The 21,580-nt window shown below is 37.0% G+C and overlaps 1 protein-coding gene across 2 annotated transcripts in view; it reads right to left on the minus strand.

Annotated features, from left to right (window-relative positions):
• Positions 1–7,320, minus strand: part of LOC113093030 (NACHT, LRR and PYD domains-containing protein 3-like) — an 83,443-nt gene extending 76,123 nt beyond the window's left edge. For both annotated transcript variants that reach the window (XM_026258853.1, XM_026258851.1), the window contains exon 1: positions 7,228–7,320. The gene's annotated coding sequence lies outside the window, so the exon portion shown is untranslated. The remainder of the gene's footprint in view (positions 1–7,227) is intronic.
• Between the last annotated feature and the right edge of the window lie 14,260 nt (positions 7,321–21,580).

Here is a 21,580-nt window from a genome sequence, read left to right on the forward strand (position 1 = left end):
TAATCTGTGCAGGGTTGTCTTGCCCTGGCAACCAAAAACACACTCCTTTTGTGACATTTCGCGACGCTCTCGCTCTGATCAGTGATTGTCTGTGCTCAGCCTCTCAGTGCTCTGCTCTACGGGAGCGCGCGCTCTTCCGGGAGAAGTTACCTTAAGACCCACATAAGGAAATTCCGCTCCATCTAACGTCACACAGAGCCATACTCGAAAAAACTTTCCGAAACTTGTGACAAACCGGAAGGAGTATTTTTGGAACAGAAATACTCCTTCAAACGTACAACTTAATTTTTGAAACTTTGTCCATGTTTAGCATGGGAATCCAACTCTTTAACAGTGTAAAAAACTCAGTATGCATGAAATAGCATACTGAACTGTAGTCTCTCTTCCTTGTACCTGACTGCCTGTGATGCATTACAATCCTCAGACAAGAAAGTTATCCATGTTCTTCCTCTCATTATTCAAAAGTCCAAGCTTAATCCACTCATTATTTCAGCTTCAAAAGTCCACTTTATGTCACGGTGACGGATGACAAATGCAACTGTGCACATGTACAATCTTACTCGAGTTAAGTCGCATAATAACTTAACAATCGCTCATGCCATGCCATGGCCGCTGATGTTATTAATTTGCTACCATCTGATCTCTGTGCTCTCTGCTCTGCGTCGAGTCTGAATCTAATCACTAAAACTTTAAGATTAAAGGGTTCATTTATATTATTATAAAAATGGGAGAAAATGCAAAGCGTGTTTTCCCCTCACTGGTTGCCATAGAAACATGACACGCACTCGAGACTGCACATGCGTGCTAGCTGTATCAACCTAAAATGTGCTTTTTAATGCAATTTGAGCGTCATAGAAAACATTCATGTGTCAGTTCACCTCAGATTTTTGTTTCTGACTTGAAATATATGAAATATGAGTGTGTCAAGTGTGCAAGCATTATTACCGTGCATGCCCTTGCATTAACTCTGAGTCTGTGCACTCTGCTTCTAATGGCAGAGAGTGAAAGAGAGAGAGAGAGAGATCACCTTTTTTTGCCTCACACTTTTCTTTTCCTAATTTTACAAGTTGCATTTTGTTTTCCCTTTATAATGATCTGATAGGTAATATTATTGGATAGAACACCAGATTCACCCAAAAGCTTGTCCTGAAAGATGGAGCAGATCACTAAATCTAAATGTAAAATCTAAATCTAAATGTAAATGTAAAATCTAAATCTAAATGTTTCAGGTGAAACTAAATATTTAACTAAAATGCAAATTCAAAATGCAGAAAACAGGAAGCATTGTGTCAAATAAGTAAAGAATAAAAACCATCTCATCAGTGGAAAATTGACTCTTGGACATGGATTATCGGTGTCATGACTACCTAAAATAATAAACACGTTTGGAGAAACTGTATTTAAAAAGTAGTCTGGTGTCACTTGTATGAAAAGTGCGGGACTTATGATGACCTGTAGCCATAATAGCAAGCCATGAGAGGTCTTTGACTGAATGTTATGACCTCAAATATCTCTAAGTTGACAAACATTGTTGTAAATGTGCTAAAATGTGACCGTCAAAAATACCTGTTTTTTAAACATTGTTTGAAGCTAAATGTGACAAAATGTTGCTGTTATTTTCAGCATGAGCTGCTTTACAAACGGCGCCCCATACAAGCATGCTTAATATGGTTCTGTTTAATCTGGCCAATGTAGTAAAGCCATGGTTAGTCTTCATAATGGGCTCGTAGTTCTGGTGATAGATATTTTGCTACACAAGACAAAACTAAGACAGATGATACATTGGGCAACGTATTGAGCAATTTAGCCAAGCAACTTCTTTTGAGCAGTGGTGCTTGTGCACTTTCTCACTCATTGAGAATTTTAGATCAGTCGTGGGCCCTGTGCCTCAACTGCTTTCCCATTGATGGCAACATTGCCCAACAAGTATTGCCCTGTGTATCATTAGCCTAATGGTGTTATACAGTCAGTAGTGATCATTGTAGGTCCACAGTGCACTAGGTGGTTAACGAATCACAACACACTGGACCAGCTAACCAATCTGAGCCCACTGTGTATTTCTGAGGGAGGGGTTTCATAAAACCAGGAAATCAACAGACCGTTTTAGGAGAAAAGAAAAAGTGATATAGAATAAAGATAAAATATGTGGAATAATTTTTTTTTTTTTAACAAAGCCTGAACACAAGTTACAGTGCACCCCATAAACACAATCAAGCCTTTGAAAGTAGCTGGTTGACCACCCCTTTAAATGAACAAAACCTCCCACAACACAAGACTTTAGTCTCATTAATATTTGGACCACAGAATCTACAAATTGACTATATGAGTGATTCCATGCAAATGTCAACCTTACCATGAAAAAATTAAGTTTTTACCAAAAGAACAAAACCCTTTTTATGTTGTGCATTTATGTCTGCATTAATGTGCTTTAAAAGAAATTTGAAGGAAATCGCTGTTTATTCACCATATATGAGTGGTCCACATATGGTAAAATTACATTTTCATTCGACTGTATTTTTAAGTTTTCAAATGAGAAATCAAAGGCTACCCATTTTTTTATTTATGTCAACAGGAACTATTTTTAGAAAGATGGAGACCCAGCTGATAAATTGTATAAACTCAAACAGTGTTGATTTTCTTATTTATAAGGGTTAGATTTTTGAGATCAGAACTCTTCAGCGCTGTCACGGCTGTAATATATATTAATTATTAACATATAATAATTATTAATGCAATTAACTTATGCTTAACCAACTTATGTCTATTCTAATTATGGTGAACAACTCATCTCCATTCTTTGCACTTTTCAATCTTAATAAAGCATTACGGATGCTACATATGCTTCATATTAAATCATGTGCATACCGGCACAGATGTTTACCACATTGCTGATGTCTATGAGACTGTCGAGGTCTACTGCTGTGATCTGTTTCAAATTTACTGTATCATTATATTTTAGAAATGAATCCATTCTAATAACATTTTTTAAAAATTGCATTCTCAACTAGAACATTGTGGAGATTTAGCCTGTTGGACAAATCATCAAAATCTTTAAATGTCATATAATGTTCATTGTCAATATTATCTTATTTAAATCTTTTATGTGTTTCAAATAACTTTTTTTGCTATCTACACTGCATGCATAGCCTACAGAGAGCAAGATTTTGTGTGTTCATGCTGCTGGGTGCGACACGCAAGAGATGTGCTTATTTTTGGTTTTTATTTTGAATCATTGAATGTTGAAAAAAAAAAATCCACTACTTTTAAAAACGTCAAATAGCTTACAATTTACAGGTGCTGGTCATATAATTAGAATACCATCAAAAAATAGATTTATTTCACTTATTCCGTTCAAAAAGTGAAACTTGTATGTTATATTCATTCATTACACACAGACTGATATATTTCAAATGTTTATTTCTTTTAATGTAGATGATTATAACTGATAACTATGGAAAATCCCAAATTCATCATCTCAGAAAACTTTAACATTACTTAAGACCAATACAAAGAAAGGATTTTTAGAAATCTTGGCCAACTAAAAAGTATGAACATGAGAAATATGATCATGTACAGGACTCAATACTTAGTTATGGCTCCTTTTGTCTGAATTACTGCAGCAATGCGGCGTGGCATGGAGTGGATCAGTCTGTGGCACTGCTCAGGTGTTATGAGAGACCAGGTTGCTCTGATAGTGGCCTTCAGCTCTTCTGCATTCTTGGGTCTGGCATATCACATCTTCCTCTTCACAATACCCCATAGATTTTCTATGGGGTTAAGGTCAGGTGAGTTTGCTGGCCAATTAAGAACAGGGACACCATGGTCCTTAAAGAGTCCTGTTGGAAAATGAAATCTGCATCTCCATAAAGGTCAGCAGCAGGAAGCATGAATGTGGATCCCACACTCTTACGTTAAACAGTGAAGCTCTGTTGAGTGTTTGAGATCATTTCTAGGAGTCTGTGAGTTTGTGCAGCTTGAGTCTGAACCAGTGGTGTAGTCCTACAGAAAAGTGGTTTACTATTGCCCAGTAGCCACCCCTATTACCCCCTGTACCACCACCACCTCCAAAAAAAAAAACAATTAGTAATATCAATACAGTGCACTGGGGTGTTGATGGCAAATGCCTTTGGTGTGAGAGACCCGGGTTTGAATCCACTGTGAGACACCAATGTGTCCCTGAGCAATACACTTAACCCCTAGTTGCGACCTCTGACATATATAGCAATTGTAAGTCGCTTTGGATAAAAGCGTCAGCTAAATGAATAATGTAATGCACTCTAAATTTGATAACAGATTATTTTTCAATTAGTCTACAGTGTGACTTACAGGTTGTCTAAGCCAATCTGTCAACGCATTATTACAGTTCTTTATCATTTCAACATGTTTCTTTGGAATTATATTCATAGTGAAAAGCGTTTCAGAGATGCATCTGAAATTAAGTTTTTTTTATGTTCATCTTAATTTGATGTTTTATTTAATTCTTTTAATCACTGATTGTATTTGGGAAAGGGAATTCTACTTCCTGCAGTAGGGTTTTTCAGCATGAAAGCAGGGATGGACTGGGTTCAAATTCGGCCCAGGACGTAACCAACCCATGAATGTTCTGCTGGGTTATAGGGCCTTCATCTGGAGTAAATAAATTAATAAATAAAACAGGACAGAAACAAATGATTATAAATATTATGGAAATGCACTTTACACTAAAGCAAGGATTTTGAGCTAGAATGCCAAAATAAAATTAGCCCTACTTCTAATGGATTCTGTCATCCTTTCCTCGCCTTCAAGTGACTGCAAGCCTGTATGACTTACTTTCTTCTGTGGAACACAAAGGATATTCTGTAGAATGTTACCAAACCATTTTGCTTATAACTTTCATTTCTATGGACAAAAAAATATCTTGGATTTCTCAAGTCATCATTATAGAATGACAGAGGTGATCATTACAACAAAGAATCACGAGTTTCACACAACTGTATGATACACCATTAAAGGGGAAGTGATACATGATAGTAGATTACAGACTTGCAAAGCAAAACTAGTGGGTAAACCGAGGGTATACACAGATATTGACCCCTAAAAGTCGTACTACGCGAATGGCCCGGGAAAAAAAGTAAGCATACTGCGTATACTTGCATATGGCCCCGGCTACACCACTGATCTGAATCAATAGGAGGCATTTTCTTTCTTGTGTAACTGAAATCTAATATAAGTTTACTACATTACCTGCAGCTCTACACTAGTGTACTTTACTCACATGTAGATGTTCTGCAGTTTAAATGCACTTTAACTGTTTTATGTTCATTGTGAACAACAGCAGCTCAATATAGCGAATTTCAGCTATTCAGTCCTACTTTTCCAACTTCACACTTAAAGGGATGGTTCACTTTCAAATCAAATTTTTATATGTTTCAGCTTACCTCAAGGGCATCCAAGATGTAGGTTTCTTTGTTTCCACAGTAGTGCCCATTTTGATATTTTTAGGTCAAACCGTTCTTGTCTGTGACTCATATAATGGAGGTCTATGGTCACAACCTCAAAGAGCATGCACAGAGGAGTCCAAATTAAACAATTCCCCATCGTAAGTACACATTGATGACCTAAGACATGAAACAAGCTGTTTGTGTAAGAAAACGAAAACTATATATATCGTTTTTACCTCTTGTACACAACCACGTCCAACTGATGTGAGTTCTTAGTCTGCCCAAGCGTGACGTCTCTCATGCGTGTACATCACTCATTGTTTACACTTACTGTCTATGGTTTACACAGAGATTTCAGAAGTGTTACCTTTCACTGTGAAGATCTAAACATATATAGACGTACAGGAAATTGCAATGGAACATGATTTCCATATATCAACAGACACCATATTTATTTGAACCAGAATACACAGACCAAGTACTCAGGAGCGATCCGTTGCAGCAGCACGTCTTCAAGCCTCAGAGAGACAGAGATCTCTTCAAAATTGGTGGTGTTTTAGTAGCAAGTGTTGTGAGATGCCAACAGAAGTGGAGCGCATATGTTTGTCATGATTGGAACAACAAGACGACAAGGACATTGATAGTATCGTATCACACACCTGCCTGACTTAAGATCCTGAGTTTTCTACGCTGTTGAGACGCATCGTTTTGGAGGCGACGTCCAATGCCAGAGGGACCCAATGGCACGCTGTCAATAGAATGAGTAATGTGTTGTGTTTATTCTAATCACAACGATTATAGGGAGCATTATAAACAAATTTATTAATTACAATTACTGCATTATATAGAGACAGTGCAGATTGGTGCCGTATCGTGTGGTAAACAGTAAACAATGAGTGACGTTCATGCACGAGAGATAACTTCCGGCACTTTCCGCGTTTGCGCAGACTAAGCCAGAACGCGCACACGTCACATCAGGAAGCACTCGCGCCCTCAGATCAGTTGGACGTGGTTGTGTACAAGAGGTAAAAATCGATATAAATAGTGTTCGTTTTCTTACACAAACAGCTTGTTTCGTCTCTTAGGTCATCAATGTGTACTTACGATGGGGAATTGTTTAATTTTGACTCCTCTGTGCATGCTCTTTGAGGTTGTGACCATAGACCTTCATTATATGAGTCACAGACAAGAACGGTTTGACCTAAAAATATCAAAATAGGAAATACTGTGGAAACAAAGAAACCTACATCTTGGATGCCCTTGAGGTAAGCTAAAACATATCAAAATTTAATTTGAAAGTTAACTATACCTTTAATGGGTCTACATTTAAAAGCAAACAAACTTTATACATTTATGTGCACTTCATTTTAGCAAAGGGGGTTTTAAATACTGAGAATTTTATATTTCTATAATTCTGTTGTTCAACACCTACAGTGTGAACAGAAGTAAAACAGTTTTATTGAGGTAGAAATGCTGCTTGTTGTATTAAATGAGTATGTTTTGAGCTCATCTTATAGAACTGTCTGCAGATACATGATGTTGAGAAATACTGAAATCACAGACTCATTAACAAACAGTAAACTGAGAGAAACAGTGATATCACAGGGTGTGAAAACTATATCAGAATGAGCCACTCTCCATGATTCACTGACAGACAGACTTCATCTTGTTTGATCACGAGATGAAGAACTTTAAATAAAATCATCAAACGACTTCAGCAAAGCATTAAAGACTCAAACTGACCAATGACACATCATAAGATAACACTCATATATGAAAAATAACTAAAGAAAACTCAAACACTCACCTAAAACAATATTTATATTTCCTCCTCTGAACCTTTGTGTTGAATAGGTTGCTCTGAAATTTATTTCACTTCTGTAAAACAACTGAAACCTGCTTCCTGTTTTCTTTCAGGAAGAGACATGAGAATCAGCACACACACACACACACACTCTCTCTCTCTCTTTTCTTTTCACACTGATCTGGTTTCTTATAAAGTTTCACTCTCAGGTAACTGTACTGCTGTAGTTGCACAGATACTTCAGTGTAAATTCAATGACATACTAGCTGACCAATTCTGACAAATAAAGGAAAAGATACACAGTAGTGTCATGTCCTTACTGGTGTGAGTGAGGTGTTATAGATAATTTGAACAGAAAGTGCACAAATAATTACCTGACAGATACTGGATGCCTACAGATTCATCTCTTGCAATTCTACAAAGTAAACTGACATTTTTTCCATATTATTTGTAAATGCTGGTGTGGACTACATTATTTCCTCTGTCTCTGTTCACATATATTTTGTTGTAATATTCTGTATAATTATGAGAGAAAAACAGCTTGTATGTAGTTCCATGAACTCTGAACTTAAATTCCTGATTTTCCTGCAACCATTAACAACCCAGGTACCTCCCATATATGCATAATGAAGGTCTCATCTTCAGCAACATCAGGCAACCCACAAAAATTAAAGCTTCGAAAAAAAACATAACACTTTATAATAACTTTAATTTATAAATCATTAAAAACATTATGTAATGTTTTACAGATCATTAGTTCATATATATTTTTAATTTAATGTAAACTAACATATTTATTTCAGTAAACTTTCAGTTCATATGATCTTTTGTTGGTCTTTGTTGTGTAGACTTATAGTAGGTGGACAACCTAAATGGGTTTTACCACAGCCACGGTGCCGCGGCATTAACTGCAAGAATAGGCTACCACTTTTAATGCTCTGATGCAAAGTAAACCACAATTTATTTTGAATAATATAACACACAATTCATATAATATAAATAATACTGCACACCTTTTAAATGTATCAAATATAAAATATGGTTTAATACCATGTAGCTTAGAGAAAATTTAAGCACAGGCTCAGGCACAAGCTTGACATTTATCCTGCTTGAATTCGTTCTAAGAAATGCACATAACTTCATAAATACCAAACTTTCATCTGTGAATATTAATATTATTAAATATTTTATATATTTAAACTATGGTGTTTTTCTTTCATTTTCCTAACCTGACTGAAGCCATCAAATGTAACACATCAGCGAGGCAAAACTGACGTCTATTTGCGAAAATGTGCTTTGATGCACTTTGATAACTTGTGGTAAATGCACTTTACAGATGCCACACCCCCCCTCCGTAGTGCTCGACTGATCCATCCGCCCCAACGTAGTGCTCGACTGATCCATCCGCCCCTCCGTAGTGCTTGACTGATCCATCCGCCCCAACGTAGTGCTCGACTGATCCATCCGCCCCTCCGTAGTGCTCGACTGATCCATCCGCCCCTCCATAGTGCTTGACTGATCCATCTGCCCCAACGTAGTGCTCGACTGATCCATCCGCCCCAACATAGTGCTCGACTGATCCATCCATCCACCCCTCCGTAGTGCTCTGTTTGAATCATAAAGTTCAATTCTTCCCAACCAGATTTGTGGGCACTTAAGATTCGAGGGGAATTATTGATAGTTTATATCACCTATCTGGAAGTTTCTAGTTTGTCTAGTAAGAACTTGATTAGCTGGTTCAAGTGTTTTTGATTAGGGTTGGAGCAAACTCTAAAGGACACTGACCCTCACCAAGTTTGGAGCTGTAGGGTCAAATTATTTATAATTTTAAGTTAAGGTTAGAATGGATATGCTTGGCTCTACTGGTCATTCATAAATAAATACAGCAACATTTTTGTCATACTGTACTTGTCACGATCATTAGATGGAGTGCCCATGAACTTCAGTAGAGGGCATTCCACTCAGGACCATTCCACCCATCAACCACCAGATGTCACTTGGACACTAGCACCTCACATACTGTCGCACCACACCTGAACTACATTCCCCATGAACCACTGCTTCACAATCACCTTGCCACACCTGCACCTCATTCATCAGCCAATTTCCTTGCCACACCTGCACCTAATTTACACACACATAAAAGCAGCACAATCACTCTCACTCACTGCGAAGTCTTGTTTAGCCTGTCTAGCATTTCCGAGCGGTTTCCTTTGTGTTTGTTTTTCCCATGTCTGATCTTGGATTGTGTAACCGACTCTGATTCTCTGCTGCCTGCCCCGATCTAAGTTTACAATATTGCGTGGAGCTGTTACTTTCTATGACCTTATCTATGTTTCATGTAAAAATAAAATATTGAATGTAATAATTTAGGGTTGTGCCTGAGGCCGAATACCTAATTCAGAATGGTATGGATAATGGCTTCAAAAACAAATAAAGGACAAGGAATAATTCTTCCTGAGCACTCAACTGAAGCTGGCACTGTCCGGTGTTTGCTAGATAACAGTTGAGGGGATCACCGCAATATTATACACAGACCTCTAAAGTCACGAGTGTGAAGTGAATGAATGTAAACTTTATGAATGAAAAGAGTGCAAATCAAACACCGCATTGTTGTTGTCTCTAGTGCATCTGTCAGAAATCAGAGCTTTGCAAGAGTAATTTTACCTATATTAATACATCATACACGTTATATTATTTGTTTACATTTAAATATAATATAAACAAGGCAATGATTTAAAGCTTAGGCTACGATATGATACGAACGAATGGATAAGCACAGCGCGCTCACCAATCAAACAGCTGCGGCACACACACATTCCCCACATACAGATCCCCTGTAAAGATGAAACCAGTAGTTAAATTCCATACTGCAGCAAAGTCAGATTGTGCAGAAGAATCATCTGTTTCTTGTGGTCTTGTCCTGGTGGTCCTCTGAGACAAGGTCTTTACAGGGGATCTGTATGTGGGGAATGTGTGTGTGATGCACAAACCAGCAAAAGGTAAAGATGCAAACATGTAGAACAAAATGTATCTGTATCTAACTGATTATTAGCCTACTCTTGAGAGAGAACTTGTTTGGTTTTTGAGAGACTGAGACGCGCAACGCAGCTGTTTGATTAGTGAGCGCGCTGTGCGACAATGGCTAGCAGTGGCAGTTGTCTTACAATTTGTAGTTTTCCAAATCTCACAAAATGGTTTGAGGGAGCGCTGTTTGAATGTTTCTAAGGCAAGATAATTATTGTGTTAAAAAAATCCAGTGTTGTGCTAACCAGCTCTTTGTTATTTATATACAAATGGAAACATTTCAGAAGTTTCTACTTTTAAGGAGGTTAAGAGTTGATGACTGAATTTAGGTTTTAGGAGTGAGCCATTACTTTATGATTTAAACAATGACAAAATCTTTTGAATAGTCAACATTAATTTTGTAAATACAGCACTGCATGTCACCTTCACAAAGGTATTCATAAAATGAGCCTATCTTCTAAAAGGTACTCCTGGGCAATGGTAGAGAGTGTGCAGCAAGGGGTTAATATTTCACACTTGTTTACTTTCTTTTTGTTCTCCTTTGTAAGAAGCAGATCTGGCTTGTATCCAATGGCATGGAGTTTCTCAAGCTGCAGTGAAATGACAACATTGTGTATTTGATATTTGAAGTAATAAAAAAAAACAGCAAAAATAACTAAACATATTAATTATTGTGAAAATATGACATTATTGATGACAGCATTCAGGTTAATACCAATCAGTAAATTTATCTTCATGGCGAGTTTAGCTCACTTCTGATGAGCTGATGATCTGAATCAGGTGTGTTAACAGAGACAGACGTGTGAAATATGAAGAGCTGGGAGCGCGAGGACTGAAATTGAGAACCTCTGACCTAAAGTAAGTGTTTTTATTAGCAATGCTGTTTTGGTCACAAAGGTTTATTAAGCTATTATCATTTTGACATATACCTTTTCTTTATTTAAAAGCTGAAATGTGAGGATTCCCTTTTTATTAAACTTTTTCAAAGCTTTATTTGAACATTTACATTAGATATCTTAATCTTGAAATCTTGAATGCTATTAAACTGTTGTCAGTCAAGTTGTCATTTAAAATCTGGACATCATTGGTAATGTTATTGTTTTAGTGATTATGCAAACAAAAAGACATTTCATTTGTTGATTTTTAAATATAAAACTTGGTTAAATGATTTATGTGTATGTACCTTTTTAACATCACCAGCACATTATAACAATACCGTGATAATACTGATAAACATGATAAGAAATTTTCATACCGTTACATCCCTATTCCTGAGTAAACCTTTTGTGAGCTCAGAGAGGTTTGTTTCTGCGTCACTGATCCAAGCTGATAAACGGTCCATGCTGCGCATCTCAAATAAGTAAGATGTCCCATTTTTAAACACTCATACAAGTGTATTTACTTACTATTACTGTATTTATGTTAAAGTCATTTTAACTGTAGGGGTTTGGAGAAAAATAAAGGCCAATTCATCCCAATCAACAAAGTGCATTCTAGCACCTACACCATGTCCCATGTTAAAACACTCATAAAAAAAGTATTCCTTCACAGGTTTGCTCATTATTTAATTTTAATTCTTGTTCAGAGTGACCCTGACTGACTATTGCTGTATTTATTTTTAAGTCATTTTACTGTATAGTTTTGGAGAAAAGGAAAGGCCAATTCACCCCAAAAAGTGCAGTCTTACAGCGTATTTACTGAAGAAATATAAAATAATTTGCATAATTACATTTATACAATAATGTTGTACGAAAAAAAACAAAATATCTTGATTTCCTTTTTGTTACAACATAAATAAATAAGGATCTGGATTACACTCCTTTAATTTTATTTAGGTAGTAAAAAAACAAATAAATTAATTCCCAGGTTAAAATACAGCAGTGACAGTGACTTAAATTTAAACTTTAAATGATAATAAAAAAATAATAATAACAAAGCTTTCTTCCACTTCACTCTTTTAGTTTTCCACCAGTGTTTCTTAAAATTTGCTTTAAAACATGCCTTCTCATGTAGTGTCCACTACATCAGTTTGATCATTTCCAATTACCGTTCTGGGTATATCTACACATGTAGGATGATACCACTCTTGGGATTTGGAGCACTGGACCATGAGCTCATTGTAATGAGCGGTTCTGCAAAGACAGTAAACTGGTATTGCAGTTTTGGTCACATTTGCCTCCACTTTACTCTCTCTCTTTCGAGTCTTCATGCCAAATGAGATGCTGTTTTTGGTTAATGAAGAATACAATTGGGCCCTTAGTCTGCCTTCATTAAATATGCATAACTCTGGTGGATGACCCTTGCACAGAGCATATGAAAATGCTATTGAAAATATGCCACAGTTGCTTATATTTGATCTCTGCTGCACAGCTGTTTGCAGAACATCAAAATGTTCTGACTTTGGCCTTACCAGCCAGGACAGTGTCTGTAGGGTTCTTGGGTCTAGAGGCGCACTTTAACTGTCATACACAGAGAGCTGATTTTCATCACAAAATAAATTGCTTACTGTGATTCAGTGGTTTTGCTGAATGTTCAATATCTGCACAAACTTTTTTGTGGAGTTCCCACAATCCCTCCATGTGCAATAGAACTAAAGGGCAGAACTGACAGAAACCCATTGATGTCCATATTGTCCCTTGTCATGAAGTAGCTGGCCAGGTCAATAGTATCACTGGTCAACCAGTAATCCTGGTGAAGGATTTGTTGCAGCGTGTTTATTTTTGTTGGCCTGGATAGTCTTCTAGGAGCAGTTATTTCTAATGGACATGAATTGTTCCAGATTGGCCCCTGTTTTCTTCAGATATTCTTCACAAGAGCTTTCTGCAAATACAGAAGAAACAAATTACTACTCCGCTTTGTATGTCCCCTAAATTTAAATCTGAAAAAACCTCTCTACCTATCAACAATTGTACACAGGACAACATACAATTAGAACCAAGATTTGTGAAAATTTTAAGATCAGAAGACACGTTCATGTTAAATGCAAATGCATACTTAAAATGTATCTATGTATTATATTATTTGTGCAACTTGCTGACAATGTCTTGAAAAGCTATACTTCTATCATAATTATACCATTCACTTGGCATCTAACCAATTAAGTTCAGATATTAAAGATATTTAGAAGAAAAAAAAAACTTCTTGTTCTTCTTGTTTTTCTTCATGTACTTTTGGGGGTGTCTTTGAAGACTTCTCCTTACAAACACACACACACACATTTGATTTATATGATTTTTAGCAAACACATAATAATTGATTGTAAATAAATAATTCTACATACGCAAATCAAATTCCTCTAGATTTTTAATAGTTTTATTATTATTATTATTAATATTACCCTCTGATTAAAATGACTTTGCTTCTCACATCTTTGAATGGCAGATCCTTCATTAGTGGAGAAACGTATACTCCTTTACGCCACTGACTTTTCTTTTTCCCCTGTTCCATTTCCACTCGAAAGGAGTGGAAGAGATGTAGTATATGCACATGCATCACTTTTTGTATGAAATATATTGCAACATCTTGTGTTTATAACTAAGAGTCATATGTGCCGCCACGGTGGAGCAGCTTTTTGGAGCATACTTCCAGTTTCTGTCAGATTCCTTTGGGAAAACACTGATAGTGTTTTCTTTGACCACAGCATGATGCCTTTTGGGTGCATCATGACCCTCTGCAGAACTTCATTTTCTGATCCCTACTTTTCATCAATTAGCTTTTGGAGACTTAGAAGTTCATTTGAGTGAGGCTTTTTTTAGTGGCATTTGGCTCCGTGCAATAGTTTTCAGAACCTCTTTTGTTGGAGCTTTATCTCTGCACCCAGACTGCATCACCATCTCAGCGAGTTTTTGCATGGAATCCAAATAAATACTTCTGAGTAGTTTGGTTTCCAGAGTTTCTCCAAGGGATATGCATGAATCTGCACGCACTGGCCTCCTTTTTGGCTCAGTGGTACTGAGTCACAAATCTCCTCCACTGAATATCACGGCTGCCTTCAGGGTGACCTCATCTTTGACTTCCACAGAAGCATTAATTCATTAATGGGGCAATTCTCAAACCGACAGTAGCCATTTCATTTGAGTAGTAGTGTGGTTTTAGTGACTGCAGGGTTTTCAGTGTTTGAAACCAAAACTGCAGTATGGGTAAATTGATCTAATTCCTCTGGCAATCACGTTTGTTCACTGTAATCCTTGAAAGCATTTTCCTTTTTGATGCTTCCTCAGGTCTTGCCATTCTTTTTAGTTAATAAAAAAGAAACATGGCTCCTGTGGCAAATTACATCTGAAGAATGTATCTTCTGCCCCACTGCTCTCTGTCGAAATGTAAGTTGATTCAACCCAAGTCGGATTCCTTGTAATTATCCTGCAACACAAAAATAATTCAGGACATTTTTTGATTAAAATTACATATGCAGGCTTTTACTATTAAACAGATTAATTGTGTTATACACTCACCTAAAGGATTATTAGGAACACCTGTTCAATTTCTCATTAATGCAATTATCTAATCAACCAATCACATGGCAGTTCATTCAATGCAATTAGGTCAAGACAATCTCCTGAACTCCAAACTTAATGTCAGAATGAGAAAGAAAGGTGATTTAAGCAATTTTGAGCGTGGCATGGTTGTTGGTGCCAGACGGCTGAGTATTTCACAATCTGCTCAGTTACTGTGATTTTCACAAAGAATGGTGTGAAAAGGGAAAAATATCCAGTATGTGACAGTCCTGTGGGTGAAAATGCCTTGTTGATGCTAGAGGTCAGAGGAGAATGTATTGACTGATTTAAGCTGATAGAAGAGCAACTTTGACTGAAATAACCACTTGTTACAACCGAGATATGCAGCAAAGCATTGGTGAAGCCACAACACACACAACCTTGAGGAGGATGGGCTACAACAGCAGAAGACCCCACCAGATACCACTCATCTCCACTACAAATAGGAAAAAAAGGCTACAATTTGCATGAGCTCACCAAAATTGGACAGTTGAAGACTGGAAAAATGTTGCCTGGTCTGATGAGTCTCGGTTTCTGTTGAGACATTCAGATGGTAGAGTCAGAATTTAGCGTAAACAGAATGAGAACATGGATCCATCATGCCTTGTTACCACTGTGCAGGCTGGTGGTGGTGGTGTAATGGTGTGGGGGATGTTTTCTTGGCACACTTTAGGCCCCTTAGTGCCAATTGGGCATCGTTTAAATGCCACGGTTTACCTGAGCATTGTTTCTGACCATGTCCATCTCTTTATGACCACCATGTACCCATCCTCTGATGGCTACTTCCAGCAGGATAATGCACCATATCACAAAGCTTGAATAATTTCAAATTGGTTTCTTGAACATGACAATGAGTTCACTGTACTAATATGGCCCCCACAGTCACCAGATCTCAACCCAATAGAGCATCTTTGGATCTGCATTGGACCCTGGATGTGCATCCCACAAATCTCCATCAACTGCAAGATGCGATCGTATCAATATGGGCCAACATTTCTAAAGAATGCTTTCAGCACCTTATTGAATCAATGCCACGTAGAATTAAGGCAGTTCTGAAGGCGAAAGGGGGTCAAACACAGTATTAGTATGGTGTTCCTAATAATCCTTAAGGTGAGTATATTTTATGTAATGGTGTTCCTATATAATATATATATATATATATATATATATATATATATATATATATATATATATATATATATATATATATATACAGTATTGTTCAAAATAATAGCAGTACAATGTGACTAACCAGAATAATCAAGGTTTTTAGTATATTTTTTATTGCTACGTGGCAAACAAGTTACCAGTAGGTTCAGTAGATTGTCAGAAAACAAACAAGACCCAGCATTCATGATATGCACGCTCTTAAGGCTGTGCAATTGGGCAATTAGTTGAAAGGGGTGTGTTCAAAAAAATAGCAGTGTCTACCTTTGACTGTACAAACTCAAAACTATTTTGTACAAACATTTTTTTTTTCTGGGATTAAGCAATCCTGTGAATCACTAAACTAATATTTAGTTGTATGACCACAGTTTTTTAAAACTGCTTGACATCTGTGTGGCATGGAGTCAACCAACTTGTGGCACCTCTCAGCTGTTATTCCACTCCATGATTCTTTAACAACATTCCACAATTCATTCACATTTCTTGGTTTTGCTTCAGAAACAGCATTTTTGATATCACCCCACAAGTTCTCAATTGGATTAAGGTCTGGAGATTGGGCTGGCCACTCCATAACATTAATTTTGTTGGTTTGGAACCAAGACTTTGCCCGTTTACTAGTGTGTTTTGGGTCATTGTCTTGTTGAAACAACCATTTCAAGGGCATGTCCTCTTCAGCATAGGGCAACATGACCTCTTCAAGTATTTTAACATATGCAAACTGATCCATGATCCCTGGTATGCAAAAAATAGGCCCAACACCATAGTAGGAGAAACATGCCCATATCATGATGCTTGCACCTCCATGCTTCACTGTCTTCACTGTGTACTGTGGCTTGAATTCAGAGTTTGGGGGTCGTCTCACAAACTGCCTGTGGCCCTTGGACCCAAAAAGAACAATTTTACTCTCATCAGTCCACAAAATGTTCCTCCATTTCTCTTTAGGCCAGTTGATGTGTTCTTTGGCAAATTGTAACCTCTTCTGCACATGCCTTTTTTTTAACAGAGGGACTTTGCGGGGGATTCTTGAAAATAGATTAGCTTCACACAGACGTCTTCTAACTGTCACAGTACTTACAGGTAACTCCAGACTGTCTTTGATCATCCTGGAGGTGATCATTGGCTGAGCCTTTGCCATTCTGGTTATTCTTCTATCCATTTTGATGGTTGTCTTCCGTTTTCTTCCACGTCTCTCTGGTTTTGCTCTCCATTTTAAGGCATTGGAGATCATTTTAGCTGAACAGCCTATCATTTTTTGCACCTCTTTATAGGTTTTCCCCTCTCTAATCAACTTTTTAATTAAAGTACGCTGTTCTTCTGAACAATGTCTTGAACGACCCATTTTCCTCAGCTTTCAAATGCATGTTCAACAAGTGTTGGCTTCATCCTTAAATAGGGGCCACCTGATTCACACCTGTTTCTTCACAAAATTGATGACCTCAGTGATTGAATGCCACACTGCTATTTTTTTGAACACACCCCTTTCAACTAATTCAACTAATTGCCCAATTGCACAGCCTTAAGAGCGTGCATATCATGAATGCTGGGTCTCATTTGTTTTCTGACAATCTACTGAACCTACTGGTAACTTGTTTGCCACGTAGCAATAAAAAAATATACGAAAAACCTTGATTATTCTGGTTAGTCACATTGTACTGCTATTATTTTGAACAATACTGTATATATAATGTATACAGTGTTCCTGTGGCTCAAGTGGTAGAGCATTGCGTTATCAGCGCAAGGCTCTGGGTTTGATTACCCTGTAAAACATGTTAGGTAAAAACTGTTAGCCTGAATTCACTGTAAGTCGCTTTGGATAAAAGTGTCTGCTAAATGCATGCATATAATGGTGAACCTGCAAGATAGAAATCTATGTTATATGTGTAATAATTTCATATTTCTCAAAGAGAGTGCACATTCTAAGGCAAAGGTTTTATAAAGTTGCTATTTCTTTAGAATTGTTTTTATCTTGAGTGTTATTCCCCCTTTGAATATTTTTGTAAACTTTCATGTAATCTCTGTCTATACTTGCATTTTCATATAATACTGCTACTTTCTTTAATGTGATCGAATATTGAAAGGGCTAAAGAAGGACATTTATTTTAATATTCTGCCATTATGGCTTTTTTTTTTCTTAAATGTATTACTGAAGCAGAAACGGAGCTGTTTTTTAAAAATATATTTACAGTTTTACAACCTTTTCAGCTAAAGATTCAGACTTTTATTGCAGCATGAGGACTGTCATCCTGAGGATGTCAAATTCTGCCATGAGCCCTGACTTTATCAGTAACACAAAGAAAACCATTAATAAGAATTTAACATAAAATAGGTACATTTTAGCTTTTACTATGTTTATAATATATAGAGATTTACCTTTTGATCAGGAAACAATGATTTGCATTCAAGCTGTTGAGTCTCCAGCATTACTGAATGACTTGTGATTGCAGTGTCACTGTCAGGCAACATGTCCTGGAGGTGAGCATGTAAAAACATTAGAAAGAAATAAAAACTGTCACGATCATCAGCTGAAGTGCCCAGGAACTCCAGCAGAGGGCACTCCACTCAGGACTGTATTTGGTGTCCCGTTGTTAGGGCTAATCACAACCAGGTGTTCCCCATTACCATTCAACTATATAAACTGTGTTTTGATTCTCAGTCTTCGTGAAGTCTTGTTTAGTCTTGTCTGGCATTTCTGAGTGGTTTCTTGTAGTGGTGGGCAGATCGAGGCTTTGTGAAGCAATGAAACAGTTGAAGCAAATGTGCCATATTGTGTTGAAGCTTTGAATCAATCTGACACCCGTCTCACTGTGCATAATGTTATTTTGGTCATGAAAAATGAATATTAATAAAAGAAATCAAGCCACAATGTCTTACTTTTGTAGAGATTTTTATTAAAAAATATAAATTTCTCTGTTGTGGAAGGCAACAGAGCCTACTTCTTTATTTATTTATTTTTTACAGATAATTGCTCCTGCCTTTGAAATTATCCCCTCACAAGGGACACTTGTTGCTGGCATGCAAAGATATTTTTTAGCAAGGACATACAAATGAGGTAAGATTACTGCTTTCTTCTTTCCAGTGAATTAGGGGATCAAGAGTTCTGTGCAAAAACGCATCATGGAGTAATGGTTTCACTTCCACTGTGGCATCGGCTGTAGCATTGTGCATCATCTGAGTTTCATTGATACGATTATCAAAAAGTTCCCATAAACTGTCCTGTGTTTCTAATCGTGTTGATGGTGGTGATGATGATGATGATGGGCCTGATGTTGACATTTGTGGCTCTGAATAAAAATGAAAACAGCATTTAGTACCCAATCCTAAACTGACGGCATGTACGAAGTATATATTATATGAATCAGATTACATAACATAACATAGACTGAAACTGTAGCCTACTGGTTCATTATGTGAAAACCTTCATAAACAAAGTTATGCTATGAACGTTTATGCTCAGTGTGCAGAGAGAAATCAAATGGACTGTAGAATTACAAGAATTAGGAAAACCAAAATGATGTCTTCACTGGCTGTAGATTGGGTACTCATATGTAGACCTATAAAATGTATGTTCACACAAGAGTATATTATATGGAGATTATATTATATTGACATTGAAGCTGTTTTTAACATGATCTAACATGGTCATAATACATACATCTCACTTTATCTGGGATTTCCAAATGGAAATGCTCCCACACCACAGATGTACGTCATCTCTTCTGGGGACCCTCCATTTTTATTAATCTATATATCTATTATAGTCTATCTATCTATATTAATATATCTATGTATCTATCTATTAATCTGTGTGTATATATTTCTATCTATTAATGTGTAACTGTATGTATATTCTGTCTGTCTGTAGTCAATGTGTAAATTTAAATGTAAGCCTAAATATAACTAAACAAATCACTATAAATGTCACTATATCACCAAATATCTCAAAATCCAACTCCTGTCCACTGATCTATATATATAACTGGATCGCTCATCGCGTTCTAAACTGCATAGTGAACAGGCAGTGAAGCCACCGGAAGTGTTCGATCCGCCATCTTACTAATCCCTACCAGCAGAGAGCACCATTGAGTTACATTCAAACCGTTGTCCTAAAATAACTCGATTTGAAGCAAATCAGTCAAACGGGACTCGTTTTTATGTTATGTGTAATAAAGTAATGTTTACTTCAGATGTTATCTGCAGTGTTTACGGTCTTTTGGGACAGGATAAGCGATATATTCAAATCGTTTAGGTGGGTGTGTCTGCTGTGCACTGATGAGACAGGTAACTGATCCAACACAAAAATGGCTTATTTCTTTATGAACAAAGTTATTCAGGAATTATTAAACGAACGTATTAGTATCAGAAATGGATTTTAATATATTACAATGAATTATACAATTATGTTGTTAATATTTCTCTATAATGAAATAAAAAACAATAATTGACTTTATGGGAAATAAAGCTTTGTATTTATTTCTGAAATCCGTACTGTATATAGTCAGTTATTTCTCTGAATAAATTCAGATTTCAGAACGAACACTTTGTAGTTTTTTTATATGTGTTGAGGTCGTGTCCGGCTGATGTTTATCGTTCATGATTAGATTAGATTAGATCAACCTTTATTTGTCTCACAGGTGAGAAATTTCAACATTTACAGCAGAAAGTGGATAGCATGAAATAATCAATAAATAATGAGTCACATTCAATAAATAATACAAAACAAAATAAAAAAAAATGTACCAAATTTAAAAAAAGTGCAAGTGAATATGCATAGATGGCATTCTTTCCGTCTCTGAGTTGTGATTTCTGTTTAGTACTTAACCATGCTGATTATAAAGTCTCACGGCCGCAGGAAGAAAGGATCTCCTGAATCTCTCCTTCGCACAGCGTGGGTGTATCAGTCTGTCACTGAAGGAGCTGCTCAGTGATGTTAGTGTCCCATGAAGTGGGTGGGACGAGTTCTTAAGCATGGATGAGAGCTTAGCTCTCACCCTCCTTTCTCCTACCACCTCCACTGGCTCAAGTGAGCAACCCAGGACAGAACCCGCCCTTCTAATCAGCCCTCATTACTCAGATGCTCACTACTGTAATGAATGTAGCTTTTTTAATAAGTAGGGGAAATTCCCGACATTTAAAAAATAACCGTTTATATGCCTAGGGTGTTCGCATTGTAATAATGTACAGAGATACTTCATATTTATAAACACTGACTTGTTAGGTGATGTTTTCTCATTAAAATCATAAAAATTCCTATTAATTCAATGGAACTTTTTCGCACACTAGGGATTACCAATATGGCGGCGCGGCGGCTTCACTTTAATGACATCATGAGCAATCCAGTTCTATACTATAGATCAGTGCTCATGTCACAGAAACCCACGAGGTCAAGATGCGTTGACTTCACTTGTATACAGATGTGTGATTGCGTGGTCTGTACCCGACCGTGTCAATCAAACGCTGATTCGGCGGACTATGCCACCGGCCGAAACACTGGTGAAACACTTCGAGGCTTCTTTTAACCGTAGTCACGTGACATGGGTGTTTTGAATCACGCTTCGGATCAGTGTTTTGAAACATCTGCGCTTCTGGATCTCGCAAAGCTTCGGAACGTCTGTTTCGTGTCAGCCATCCGTACTGAACAGGACTTTTATTTTGATCTGGTGAGGTGACAT

The sequence above is a fragment of the Carassius auratus genome, unplaced genomic scaffold, assembly GCF_003368295.1.
Source record: "Carassius auratus strain Wakin unplaced genomic scaffold, ASM336829v1 scaf_tig00214833, whole genome shotgun sequence".
Lineage (NCBI taxonomy): Eukaryota > Metazoa > Chordata > Actinopteri > Cypriniformes > Cyprinidae > Carassius > Carassius auratus.